A 13,301-nucleotide genomic window follows, 5' to 3' on the forward strand; every position below is an offset into this window, starting at 1 on the left:
TGATGAAACCAAGGGAGGACATATATGAGTTTTTTACATGGATTGTGTATAGTTTTTTGATATTTTTCTTTGGTGTGATAAACTACATCAAGATGTTTGGACGTGTGCAAATAGAATCTTACCAAAATGGGCATTAAAATTTAAGTGTCTCTGTTAGGGGAAAATTGCAAAGAGAAGAACTATGTAAGGTTCAAAAGCCTTGAAGAGTTTTGGGCACAATGACTAGAGTATATTGTAGGTACTACCTTAATGGTAGATACACAACATTTTCAGCAATACCTAAACATTTGTAAATGTTGCCTTATTGTGCCAGAAGACATGCCAAACAACTACTTGGTGGAAACTCTTTGCAACCAACATCAAACATGGTTATGCACTCCATACCAAGCTGAGTATGTAGACCACATGTGTAGGGAGGTTCCAGTAAATTCGATGAATTCGAAGATCGCCCATCCATCATGAATTTGTACAAGAATCATAGCCTTGAATGTATTCAAAATGTTTTAACAAAAACATGCTATTTTTAAATTTCCCCAAGCATCTTCAATATTGTGAGTTGCACATTATTTAGAATTTATGCACTTCAAGAAGTAAAAATTAGCACCCTTTGAGTTTCTATCTTCAACGTTTACAACACAATTATCACCAACATTTATGACATCACTCAGTATCTCTAGAACCCTCATAGGTAAATGACTTGTCGGTGTTTTCTGGCTCTAGTACATTTGCTTCCTTATCCACCAATGTATGGTACACCCAATTATGAATATATGCTTTGTGAGGTCTTCATCCAAGTAGATAGTGTTCCCTCGTAGTCCCTGGTGTCGCGAAGTTACACGTGCACGTGTGCTACTTGAGCATGACCACTAGGGACCTTGAACCAGAAAGGATGGATGACTTGAAGGCTCGTTAAAGTTGAATGATCGTCAAAGTCGCATGATCCTAAGAGTCAAAAGACTGTTAGAATCGAAGGCTCTACAAAGTCGAAAGATCGTTAAAGTCGAAGGCTTTGTAGAGTCAAATGATTGTTAGAGTAAAAAAATCCTAAGAGTCGACGATTCTTCAAAGTCGAAGTTAAGTGAGAATCAAAGATAGGTCTAAGTCAAAGGTAGGTCAGATTCGAAACAACTGTTCTACAAAGTAGACGATTGCCACAACCCGAACAATAAATTATACGTAAGATTAGGATCAAATCATGCAATTAACCCAAGGACCATGAAATTACAAATGGATTTACAATATTAGGTTCGAAATTGCTAGATTAAGAAAGAAATTCCCTTTATAAAATAGGCATTACAAGTTGTTTAGGGGTTTTTTATTACAACGATGGCAAATTTTAGAAATTAAACATGAATTAAGAACCCTAAATTTCATAAATAAGAAGAAAATTAAATACTAAAACAATAAGTATATTGAGGAGAACAAGATGAAGATGAGAAAGAAAAGAATAAGAATAAAGCTTTAGGGGGAAATCGTCGAGTTTCGATGTAATCTCCAAACTATCAACGACCACATCACCTCTTGTTGATGTTGGTCCTACACGCCTCTTGATTTGCTACCCTTGCTTCTTGTTTCTCAATCTGGCAGAGCTTCCACGTCTCTCTCTTCCCCTCCCCCCCCCCTCTATATGCGTTCTCTTCACTCAGTTGAATAAAGTTAGTGAGTGCTTTTTAATTTTAGCGTGCTTTTGACGCCTTATGCTTATTTATTTGTTATATTCAACTCTAATTTTAGCGTGCTTTTGACGCCTTATGCTTATTTATTTGTCATATTCAACTCTAACTCAATATATGTTTGTTTTTATCACACCCTCCATCAATCATTCAAAATTTTTAATATTCCCATTTCAACTTATTTCCTCCTATGTGCTCCCCACATCACGACACCAGAGAATCAGTCTCTTCTTAAAAGATGTCACTCTAGATTCCAAGTCTTTAAATTGAAGGACTAGGTCTCTCTTTCTAGTGGTGTCACACTCAGCCCTCCAAGTTTTAGTGATAGGTAGAGCCTCTATATACTCTAACATCTTCCCAAGTGTTTGTGTTTCTTCGTCGGGAGATCCACCTTCCTTGATTTTAGTGATACATACAAAGTATTCTAACATTTTCATATATTATATGTGAAAGTGAGTAGTGACTCTCGATGTTCAATAACTTGATGTTGAATATTGTAGTTGAGAATGTACATTGTAACCATGAGAGATTCGTGCAAGGTTTGGGTTAAGATTGTGTGGAAAACATACTTGAATGTGATTAAAGGCATGGCATTAGATCAGAGTGCAAAAGTTAGATTGTCGAACTTGTTTAGGGAATAATATGCATATTCGACTACTCTCATCACTTGTGGCCCAACCTCCTATCTCACATTTATGTGAATGTGAGGTAAGTTGTATAGAGGCAATGGTTCAAATGCCAGATAATGGGATGAGGTATAACATGCATTGATGTGTGTGGTTTCCCAATTGAATGAATAATATGGTTGTGTAATTAGGTGCAACATATGTAAGATAAATTGTAAAGCATGAACCTTTACATTTTTCCAATGTCGATAATATACATTGTTATTGTAAAAATACCACCTTTTTAAAGGAATCTATTGATGCATCCTGATGTAAGTGTGTTACGACGTTCTTGATAACAACTTCTTTAATGTGTTTTTCCTTTACAAACTTCCACCCATTTGTTGTAATTCATCAATGCATTGATCAAATAGAGTTGGTGAGGGTGGGGATCATTGCTTGACATCAATGGTGGTATTGAAGAAATTTGAAATTTCATCCCCCATGCACACACAACTTATAACCTAGTAATAAATTCCTGAAAGCACAAACATATACTCACTTGGCACCCCAAGTTCTTCCGAGTTTCTCTAAAGATGGTCACAAGATATCATATCAAGAGCTTTATTGAAGTCTATGAAATAACAACCTAAACCCTTACTTCTGAAACAATTTTCTTCCATTAATACCAAAAGCGTGACAAGGTGATGAATGATGCTATTGTGTTTTCGAACGTTAGCTTGGCAGTAAGCTCGTCTACCAATTTTCACAACCAATGCACTTAGCTTTGATTCCATTATATATCCAAATCGTTTTGTCATAAGTGAATCAACCACGATAGTCCACATAATTGTTACCATTATTTACATCTCCATGTTTTTGTAAAGGTTTAATCCAATTCATAGTCCAATTGTAGGGCATGCCATGTTGCAACACATGATGAAACATATCACTTATCTGCGCACATGTTTCCTTTCCCATCCATTTGAGCATTCTCCTCTTGATGCATTGAATATCACTCATCTTTCAAGATGCTAATTTCTTAACCCCTAGCTATACAATTGTAAAGAAGGGAGGCATATGTGAAAGAGAGTAGCCATACCACATCATCTTTCTCGACAATTCAGTAGCTCATATAAAGTTCTTACGATCTAGAAAGAGGTAAAGTCTCCAGAACTGTCACCCGTAACCAGGGTAAGTTGATAACTGAGAAGAATAACGCTCGGCCACAACTGAGTCTTACTCACTCTATGGAAGAACAAAACAAAAATGGAGATTAATACACTTACATAGACAATAGAGAGGACACGTGATGTTTACTGGAAAACCCTAATAGGGAAAAATCACGGGAGCCCACAGACTCCAACTATCACTATAAGAGAAAGGGGTACAATAGGAGCTCAGAGGCAACAATCTCGAGCTCTATGCCTTCGCCAACCGGCGGTTACAACAGAAAGATGTGTAGAGAATATGCGGAATAATCTTCGGCCACAACCGGCCACAAACCACGGGAGCCCATAGACTCCGAACTATCACTATGTAAGGAGAATACAACAGGGGAGCACAGAGGCAACGACCTCGTGGTCACAGTCTTCACCTGGCAGCGGTTACAACAGAGATTCACTTAGTCTCTCTCTCTCTCTTTCCCTCTACTACACTCTACACAACAGTTACACCAATAACTCTATACAACAAATAATGACCACACCTACCAAGAGTTTGCCCTAGGTCATATTTATACTAATATGACTTTCGGGCTATTTACAAATATAGCCCTAGTGGGCTCTCTAGAACATATTTACATATATGTCCCTTCATCCGGTGAGAGGTTCTCACTGGGCCTACAACATCCGGTTCTCACCGGGTCTTCCTTGCCGGGTACTCATCATCCGGTTCTCATCGGGCCTTCATCATCCCATCCGGAGGGGACCTAAATCCTAACAAACTCCTCTTTCACTCTGGCATGGGATGTCTGGTTAGTCCAATTCGCTTCCGGCATGCGTCCAACTTGTCGGGCGTTAGCACCTTGGTCAGCATATTTGACCCATTCTCCTCTGTGTGGATCTTCGTCAACACGAACTCTCAATCTTCCTCTTGCTCCCGGATCCAATGGTACCTCCGATGGATGTGCTTCGTCTTTGAATGATACGTGTTGGGATATCGGTCCCTCCGGATGGGATGTCCGGAGATGAATGACGGCAAGCCCGGTTACGGCTACGGAGCCGGATGATGAAGACCCCGGCTACGGAGCCGGATGACGAATGTACCCGGAGAGAGAGATCCGGATGCGGGGACATATTTGTGAATATGTTTGCCAAGAGCCCTTGAGGCTATATTTGTAAATAGCCTGAAAGTCATATGTGTATAAATATGACTTAGGGCAAACTGTTTGTTGTTGTTGCTCATTTTTATGTTGTCAGCCGAGAGAGCGAAGAGAGAGCAGCCGAGAGAAAGAGAGAGAGGAAGAGGTCGACGCCTCTGTGTATTACCGCCGCCTGTGGCGAAGACAGTGAGCTCAAGGTTGTTGCCTTGCAGCTACACCTTTGTACATCTCTGTTCATAGTGATAGTTGGAGTTTGAGGACTCCCGTGGTTTTTCCCATTTAGGGTTTTCCACGTAAAACACCCTGTGTACTCTTCTCTCTATTGTCTTCGTGCATTTTGTATTTTCCCGTTTTCTGTGATTTGATCCTATTCCTCGGTTGTGTCCGAGCTCCGTGCGCAACAAATTGGTATCAGAGCACGGTAACACAGAAAATGGAAGGCGTCGGTAGTGGGCCTCCGGGCATGATGGTTTTGAACTCACAGAACTACGCCGACTGGAAGATAAAGATGGAAGACCTTCTCATCGTCCGAGACCTGTACGAACCGATCGACAATGCCGAGATACCCAAGGGGGTAATAGAGTCGGAGTGGAAGCTCCTGAACCGGAAAGCCGTAGCGACGATCCGGCAATATGTCGATGTAAGCGTTCTACAACATGTGGCGAACGACACCAACACATATGAGATGTGGAAGAAGCTGTCGGGCCTCTACGAGAGGAAGAATGCGTTGAACCGGACCTCCCTGATGAGGAAGATAGTGAACCTCAAGTACCGGGACGGCGAAAATATGGTGGAACACGTGAGCACGTTCATGGGATTCGTGAACCAGCTTGCGGCGATCAAGTTCTCGTTGGAGGATGCAATGCAAGCCATCATTCTGATGTGTACATTGCCAGAAAGCTGGGAGAACTTGGTGGTGACTCTCAGCACCTCCTGCACCGAAGATAACTTGTCTCTACAAACGGTAAAGACAAGTATTCTAAATGAAGAAGCGCGTCGGAGAGATAAAGAACCGGCCACCGACTCGAAGGCGCTGCTTACCGAATCGGAGTCCGCAAAGACGGGAGAAGACAATGGAACCGGAGTCCGCAAAGACGGGAGAAGTCGGGGACCCGGTCGCAGTCAAGAGGAAGACCCACATGCTTCCACTGTGGGAAGCCGGGGCACTTCCGGAAGAATTGTCGGCATTACCGAAAGGACAACGGAGCCGACGACACCGATTCGAAGAAGTCACCGGAGAGAAACGGTGCATACCGGGGAGCCACGGACCGGAGAGGTCCGGATCGGCGAGGGCAGGACCGGAAAGGAACGACAGCACTCGCGGCAAGTGAAGAAGAGATAATGCTCATTACCGAAGAGACAGAGCTGAACCTTGCCGGTGAAGAGATGACCTGGGTGGTCGATTCCGGAGCATCGTTCCACCTGACTCCGGAGAAGAAATACTTCTCATCCTACACAGCCGGTGAGCACGGCTGTGTCCGGATGGGAAATGAAGGTACATGCCGGATTGCCGGCATAGGAGACGTGTGGCTGATGACATCAACCGGATGCAAGATGCTGCTGAAGGATGTCCGACACGTTCCGGAGGTTCGATTGAACCTGATTTCGGCCGGGAGGCTAGACGATGAAGGCTACACGGGTAGCATCCGGAACGGTGTCATGAAGTTCAGCAAAGGGAGCCTGATAGTGGCTCGGGCCCGGAAGATCAACACACTGTACCTGATGAATTCCCGGCTATGTCCGGAGGAGCTGAACGTGGCAACCGATACTGCCGGTGAGTTGTGGCACAAGAGACTGTGTCACATGAGTGAGAAGGGGATGAAGAGGCTTGCTGAAGACAACCTTATTCCAGTGAAGCATGTGCACCTGGAGAAGTGCACCGATTGCCTGGCCGGTAAACAGAACCGAACCTCCTTCCACTCAAGGCCACCGACGAGACGTCGCGCACCATTGGAGTTGGTGCACACTGACGTGTGTCAAGTAGAAACGAAGTCACATGGCGGAGCCCAGTACTTCGTAACATTCATAGATGACCATAGCCGGAAGCTGTGGACGGCACCGTTGAAGACAAAGGACCAAGTATTGTCCGTCTTCAAAGAACTCCACGCGAGAGTGGAAAGGGAATCCGGCAAGGAGCTGAAAGCGATACGAGCGGATAACGGAGGGGAATACCGGGGGCAGTTTGAGGAGTACTGTCGCTCGAAGGGAATCCGGCTCGAGTTTACTGTGCCGAAGACGCCGGAACTGAACGGGCTGGCCGAGAGGATGAACCGGACCAGAATGGAGAGGGTCCGGAGTATGCTGGCGCATGCGAAATTACCCAAGGGTTTTTGGGCTGAGGCAATGTCGACGGCGACATACGTGATAAACCGATCACCCTCAGTACCTTTGGACGGAGACACGCCGCAGAGAGTGTGGACCAGTAGGGAAGTATCCTACCGGCATCTGAAGGTGTTCGGGTGTCTCGCATATGTGCATGTGGCAAAGGACCGGAGAGGAAAGCTAGATCCAAAGACCCGGCCATGCATATTCCTCGGTTACGGCGATGACGAGTTCGGCTACCGAGTATGGGACCCGGTCGACAAAAAGATATCCCGGAGTCGTGATATCATCTTCATGGAGGACAAGACACTCGCCGACTGGGAGTCGGAGAAGAAGATGAAGAGCTCCAAGTCGACCGGTGAGGATCACTTCTACGAGGAGCAGTCCCGACCGGCAAGGGACCGGTTAGCACTCGAGGATCCGGCCGAAGACGGTGAAGAAACAGAACCGGCCGAGGAAGATGAAACTGATACCGGAACCGGCCCCGATCCCGAAATGGATTCGGATGAAGAGGAAACGGAGGAGCCGGTTACCGAAGCTCCGGAACGGAGATATCCTCTAAGAGAGAGAAGGGCCCCTCGGAGATTTCCGGAACCAGAGCACATGCTGCTAACCGACGAGGGGGAGCCAGAGAGCTTTGAAGAAGCAAAGCATGACACCCAGAGCCGCAAATGGTTGAGTGCCATGCAGGACGAGATGGATTCCCTGCACTAGAACCACACATATGAACTTGTGGAGTTGCCGAAAGGAAAGCGGGCACTTCGAAACAAGTGGGTGTTCAAGCTGAAACCGGGAGATGCCGGAAACCCCCCGAGATACAAAGCCAGGATCGTGGTGAAGGGGTTTCAGCAGAAGAAGGGCGTCGACTTCGACGAGATATTTGCCCCGGTAGTGAAGATGACCTCCATCCGGACGGTGCTGAGCATAGCGGCAAGCATGGACCTCGAGGTAGAACAGATGGACGTGAAGACGACATTCCTTCACGGTGACCTCGAAGAAGAGATCTACATGCAGCAACCGGAAGGATTCGAGAAGAAAGGGAAGGAGCACCTGGTATGCCGGTTGAAGAAGAGCCTTTACGGTCTGAAGCAGGCTCCCCGGCAATGGTACCGGAAGTTCGACTCCTTCATGACAGACGAAGGGTACCACAAAACGCAGTCCGATCACTGCGTGTTTGTGAAGAAGTTCGAAGGAGGAGACTTTCTAATACTCCTCCTGTACGTGGACGACATGTTGATCGTCGGACGGGACCAGGTCAAGATACGGATGCTGAAGAAGGCTCTTCACCGAACCTTCTCAATGAAGGACTTGGGTCCGGCGAGACAAATACTAGGGATGCACATCATCCGGGACCGGAAGAAGAAGCAGTTGTGGCTGTCACAGGAGAAGTACGTGACAAAGGTGCTTCAACGGTTCAACATGTCGGAAGCAAGACCGGTCGGATCGACCCTCCCGGCAAACTGAAAGTTGTCCAGCAAGCAAAGCCCTAAGACAAAGGCTGAGAAGGAGGACATGATGAAAGTACCATATGCCTCTGCCGTCGGAAGCTTGATGTACGCAATGGTGTGTACAAGACCGGACATAGGATATGCAGTCGGAGTGGTGAGCCGGTACATGAGCAATCCCGACAAAGAGCACTGGAACGCGGCCAAGTGGATACTCCGATACCTGAAGGGCACGGCAAACGTGTGCCTTCGATTCGGCTCCGGTAAGCCCGAACTCGACGGCTTTACCGATTCGGATATGTCGGCTGACGCAGATACCAGCCGGTCCACATCAGGGTATGTGATGACGTATGCAGGGGGAGCTGTTTCGTGGCAGTCGAGGCTGCAGAAGACGGTTGCGTTGTCAACCACGGAGGCGGAGTACATGGCGGCTGTTGAAGCCGGCAAGGAAATAATATGGATGAAGGACTTCATTAGAGAGCTTGGTATCCGGCAGGAGGAGTACCGACTCTATTGCGACAGTCAGAGTGCCATCCACCTTGCGAAGAATGCGGCCTATCACTCCCGGACGAAGCACATCCAGCGAAGATATCACTGGATCCGGGAAAGGATAGAAGACCAGGAGTTCGTGCTGACGAAGATTCACACGGACGAGAACGGGTCAGATATGCTGACCAAAGTGCTCACACCCGACAAGCTGGAAGCATGCCGGAAGAGGATCGGATTGGAGAGACATCCCATGCCGAAGTGAAGGGGGAGTTTGTTGGGATATCGGTCCCTCCGGATGGGATGTCCGGAGATGAATGACGGCAAGCCCGGTTACGGCTACGGAGCTGGATGATGAAGACCCCGGCTACGGAGCCGGATGACGAATGTACCCGGAGAGAGAGATCCGGATGCGGGGACATATTTGTGAATATGTTTGCCAAGAGCCCTTGAGGCTATATTTGTAAATAGCCCGAAAGTCATATGTGTATAAATATGACTTAGGGCAAACTGTTTGTTGTTGTTGCTCATTTTTATGTTTTCAGCCGAGAGAGCGAAGAGAGAGCAGCCGAGAGAAAGAGAGAGAGGAAGAGGTCGACGCCTCTGTGTATTACCGCCGCCTGTGGCGAAGACAGTGAGCTCAAGGTTGTTGCCTTGCAGCTACACCTTTGTACATCTCTGTTCATAGTGATAGTTGGAGTTTGAGGACTCCCGTGGTTTTTCCCATTTAGGGTTTTCCACGTAAAACACCCTGTGTACTCTTCTCTCTATTGTCTTCGTGCATTTTGTATTTTCCCGTTTTCTGTGATTTGATCCTATTCCTCGGTTGTGTCCGAGCTCCGTGCGCAACAATACGCTGCGTTCTTCGCAAGGTGGATGACACTTTGACTGTCGCAATAGAGCCGGTATTCCTCTTGCAAGATCCCTAGCTCTTCGATGATGTCCTTCATCCATAGTATTTCCTTGTCGGCTTCCACAACCTCTATGTACTCCGCTTCCGTAGTTGACAAAGCAACCGTCTTCTACAGCCTCGACTGCCACGAAACAGCTCCCCCTGCATATGTCATTACATATCCCGATGTTGACTGGCTAGTATCCGCATAAGCCGACATATCCAAATCGGTGAAACCATCAAGTTGGGGTTTACCGTTTCCGAATTGGAGACACATAGTTTAGGTGCCTTTCAAGTACCGGAGTATCCATTTTACCGCATTCCAGTGCTCCTTACCGGGATTGCTCATGAACCAGCTCACCACTTTGACTGCGTATCTGATATCTGGTCAGGTACACACCATTGCGTACATTAAGCTCCCGACGGCAAAGGCATATGGTATCTTCATCATATCCGCCTTCTCTGCCTTCGTCTTCAGGCTTTGCTTACTGGATAACCTGCAGTTTGGGGGGAGTGTCGATCCAACCGGTTTAGCATCTGACATGTTAATCCGCTAAAGCACCTTTGTCACATACTTCTCCTGTGACAACCACAATTGCTTCTTTGACCAGTCCCGGATGATATGCATCCCTAGTATCTGTCTTGTCGGACCCAAGTCTTTCATTGAGAAGGTCCGGTTCAGAGCCTTCTTCAACATCCGTATCTTGACTAAGTCTCGTCCGACGATCAACATGTCATCCATGTACAGGAGGAGTATCAGGAAGTCTCCACCTTTGAACTTCTTCACAAATACGCAGTGATCGGCCTGCGTCTTGTGGTACCTTTGATCGGTCATGAAGGAGTCGAACTTCCGGTACCATTGCCGGGGAGCCTGCTTCAAACCGTTCAGGCTCTTCTTCAATCGGCAAACCAAGTGCTCCTTCCCTTTCTTCAAAAATCCCTCCGGTTGCTGCATGTAGATCTCCTCTTCGAGGTCACCGTGGAGGAACACCGTCTTCACATCTAACTGCTCTACCTCGAGGTCCATGCTTGCCGCTATGCTCAGCACCGTCCGGATGGAAGTCATCTTTACTACCGGGGAAAATATCTCGTTGAAGTTCACTCGCTTCTTCTGCGGGAACCCCTTCAACACGATCTTGGCTTTGTATCTTGGTGGGTTTCCGGCATCTCCCGGTTTTAGCTTGTACACCCACTTATTCCGGAGTGCCCGCTTTCCTATCGGCAACTCTACCAATTCATATGTGTGGTTCTCATGAAGGGAATCCATCTCATCCTGCATGGCACTCAACCACTTGCGGCTATGGGTGTCACCCTTCGCTTCTTCGAAGCTTTCCGGCTCCCCCTCATCGGTCAGCAACACGTGTTCTGCATCCGGAAATCTCCGGGGGGCACTTCTTTCCCGGAGAGGATATCTCTGTCCTCAGTTTTCGCTAACCGGCTCCTGTGTCTATTCTTCATCCGAATTCGATTCGGGGTCTTGTCTGGTTCGGGTTTAAGCTTTCCCTCCTTCTTCTGCCGGTTCGGTATCCTCACCATAACCGGCCGGTTCTTCGAGTGTCAACATGCTCCTAGCTGGGTAGGTCCGAATCTCATCGAACCGATCGTTACCGGTCGACTCGGAGTTCATTATCTTCTTCTCCGACTCCCAGTCGGCAAGGGTCTTGTCCTCCATGAAGATAATATCTCGACTCCGGAAAACCTTCTTGTCGACCGGATCCCACACTCGGTAGCCAAACTCATCATCGTCGTATCCGAGGAATATGCAAGGCCGGGACTTTGGATCCAACTTTGCTCTTCGGTCCTTTGCAACATGCACAAAAGAGAGACACCTGAACACCTTCAGATGCCGGTAAGACACTTCCTTACCGGTCCACACTCTCTGCGGTGTGTCTCCGTCCAAGGGTATTGAGGGTGATCTGTTTATCACGTACGTTGCTATCGTCAGCGCCTCAACCCAAAACGTCTTGGGTAGCTTAGCATGTGGTAGCATACTCCGGACCCTCTCCATTATGGTCCAGGTTCATCCTCTTTGCCAGCCCATTGAGTTCCGACGTCTTCGGCACGGTAAATTTGAGCCGGATTCCCTTCGAGCGGCAGTACTCTTCGAACTGCCCTCGGTATTCTCCTTTGTTATCTGCTCAAACTGCTTTCAGCTTCCGGTCAGTTTCTCTTTCCACTCTCGTGTGGAGCTCCTTGAAGACGGATAACACTTGATCCTTCGTCTTTAGCGGTGAGACCCACAGCTTCCGGCTGTGGTCATCTATGAACGTCACAAAGTACTGCGATTCGACATGTGACTTCAGGTCCACTTGACACACATTGGTATGCACCAGCTCCAGTGGTGCATTACGTCTCATCGGTGGCCTTGATCGGAAGGAGGTTCGGTTTTGCTTATCGGCCAGACAGACGGTGCACTTCTCAAGTTGCATGTTCTTCACCGGAATGAGGTTGTCATCGGCAAGCCTTTTCATCCCCTTCTCGCTCATGTGACACAGTCTCTTCTGCCACAGCTCACCGGCAGCGTCGAATGCAACGTTCACTTCTTCCCGGCATAACCAGGCATTCATTAAGTACAGAGTGTTGACTTTCCAGGCCCAAGCCACTATTAGGCTCCCTTTGCTGAACTTCATGACTCCGTTCCGAATGTGACCCATGTAGCCTTCATCATCTAGCCGACCGACTGATATTAGGTTCAATTGAACCTCCGGAACGTGTCGGACATCCTTCAGCAGTAGCTTGCATCCGGTTGATGTCGTCAATAGCACATCTCCTATGCTGATAATTCGGCAAGTCCCTTCATTCCCCATCCGGACACAGCCATGCTCACCGGCTGTGTAGGATGAGAAGCATTTCTAGTCCGGGGTCAGGTGGAACGACGCTCCGGAATCGACAACCCACGTCGTCTCATCGCCGACAAGGTTCAACTCACTCTCCTCGGTGATGAGCATCAACTCCTCTTCACTTGCCGCGATTGCCGTCGTTCCCTTCCGGTCCAGTCTCCTCCGATCTTTACTGTTCCAATCTGGTGACCGCGTCAAATCAGTATTGTCGGTTTCCTTCTCTCTCCGGAAATGCCGATAGTTCTTTTGGAAGTGCCCTGACTTCCCCCAGTAGAAGCAAGTAGGCCTTCCCCTTGACTTTGACCGTGTCTCTGACTTTTCCCAGTTCTGGGGACTCCGGTTCCTTTGTCTTCCACGTTCTGATTCGGTAAGGAGAGCTTTGGAGTCGGAGCTCGTATCCTTGTCTTTCTGACACGCCTCCTCATCTAGCAAGCTCGACTTGACTCTTGCTAGGGATAACTGTTTCCCTTTTGGCCCGGCGTTGCCTAGAGTAACAACTAATGTCTCCCAGCTATCCGGGAGGGAACCGAGCAGGAGCAGTGCTAGTACCTCATCGGTGAGAGGTACTTCCAATGATGTTGCTTGGTGAATCAGCCCCTAGAAGGCGTTCATGTGCTCCGCCATACTAGAGCCATCTTGGTACCAACGTCTTACTAGCTTCCGAAATACTGAAAGCCGATTAACAACATTTTTGTTCTGAAACATAATGTCGATC

Source organism: Azolla caroliniana, unplaced genomic scaffold, assembly GCF_043228905.1.
Source record: "Azolla caroliniana isolate FFs.n. ecotype wild unplaced genomic scaffold, voAzoCaro1.0.p SCAF_5, whole genome shotgun sequence".
In the NCBI taxonomy this organism is placed as follows: domain Eukaryota; kingdom Viridiplantae; phylum Streptophyta; class Polypodiopsida; order Salviniales; family Salviniaceae; genus Azolla; species Azolla caroliniana.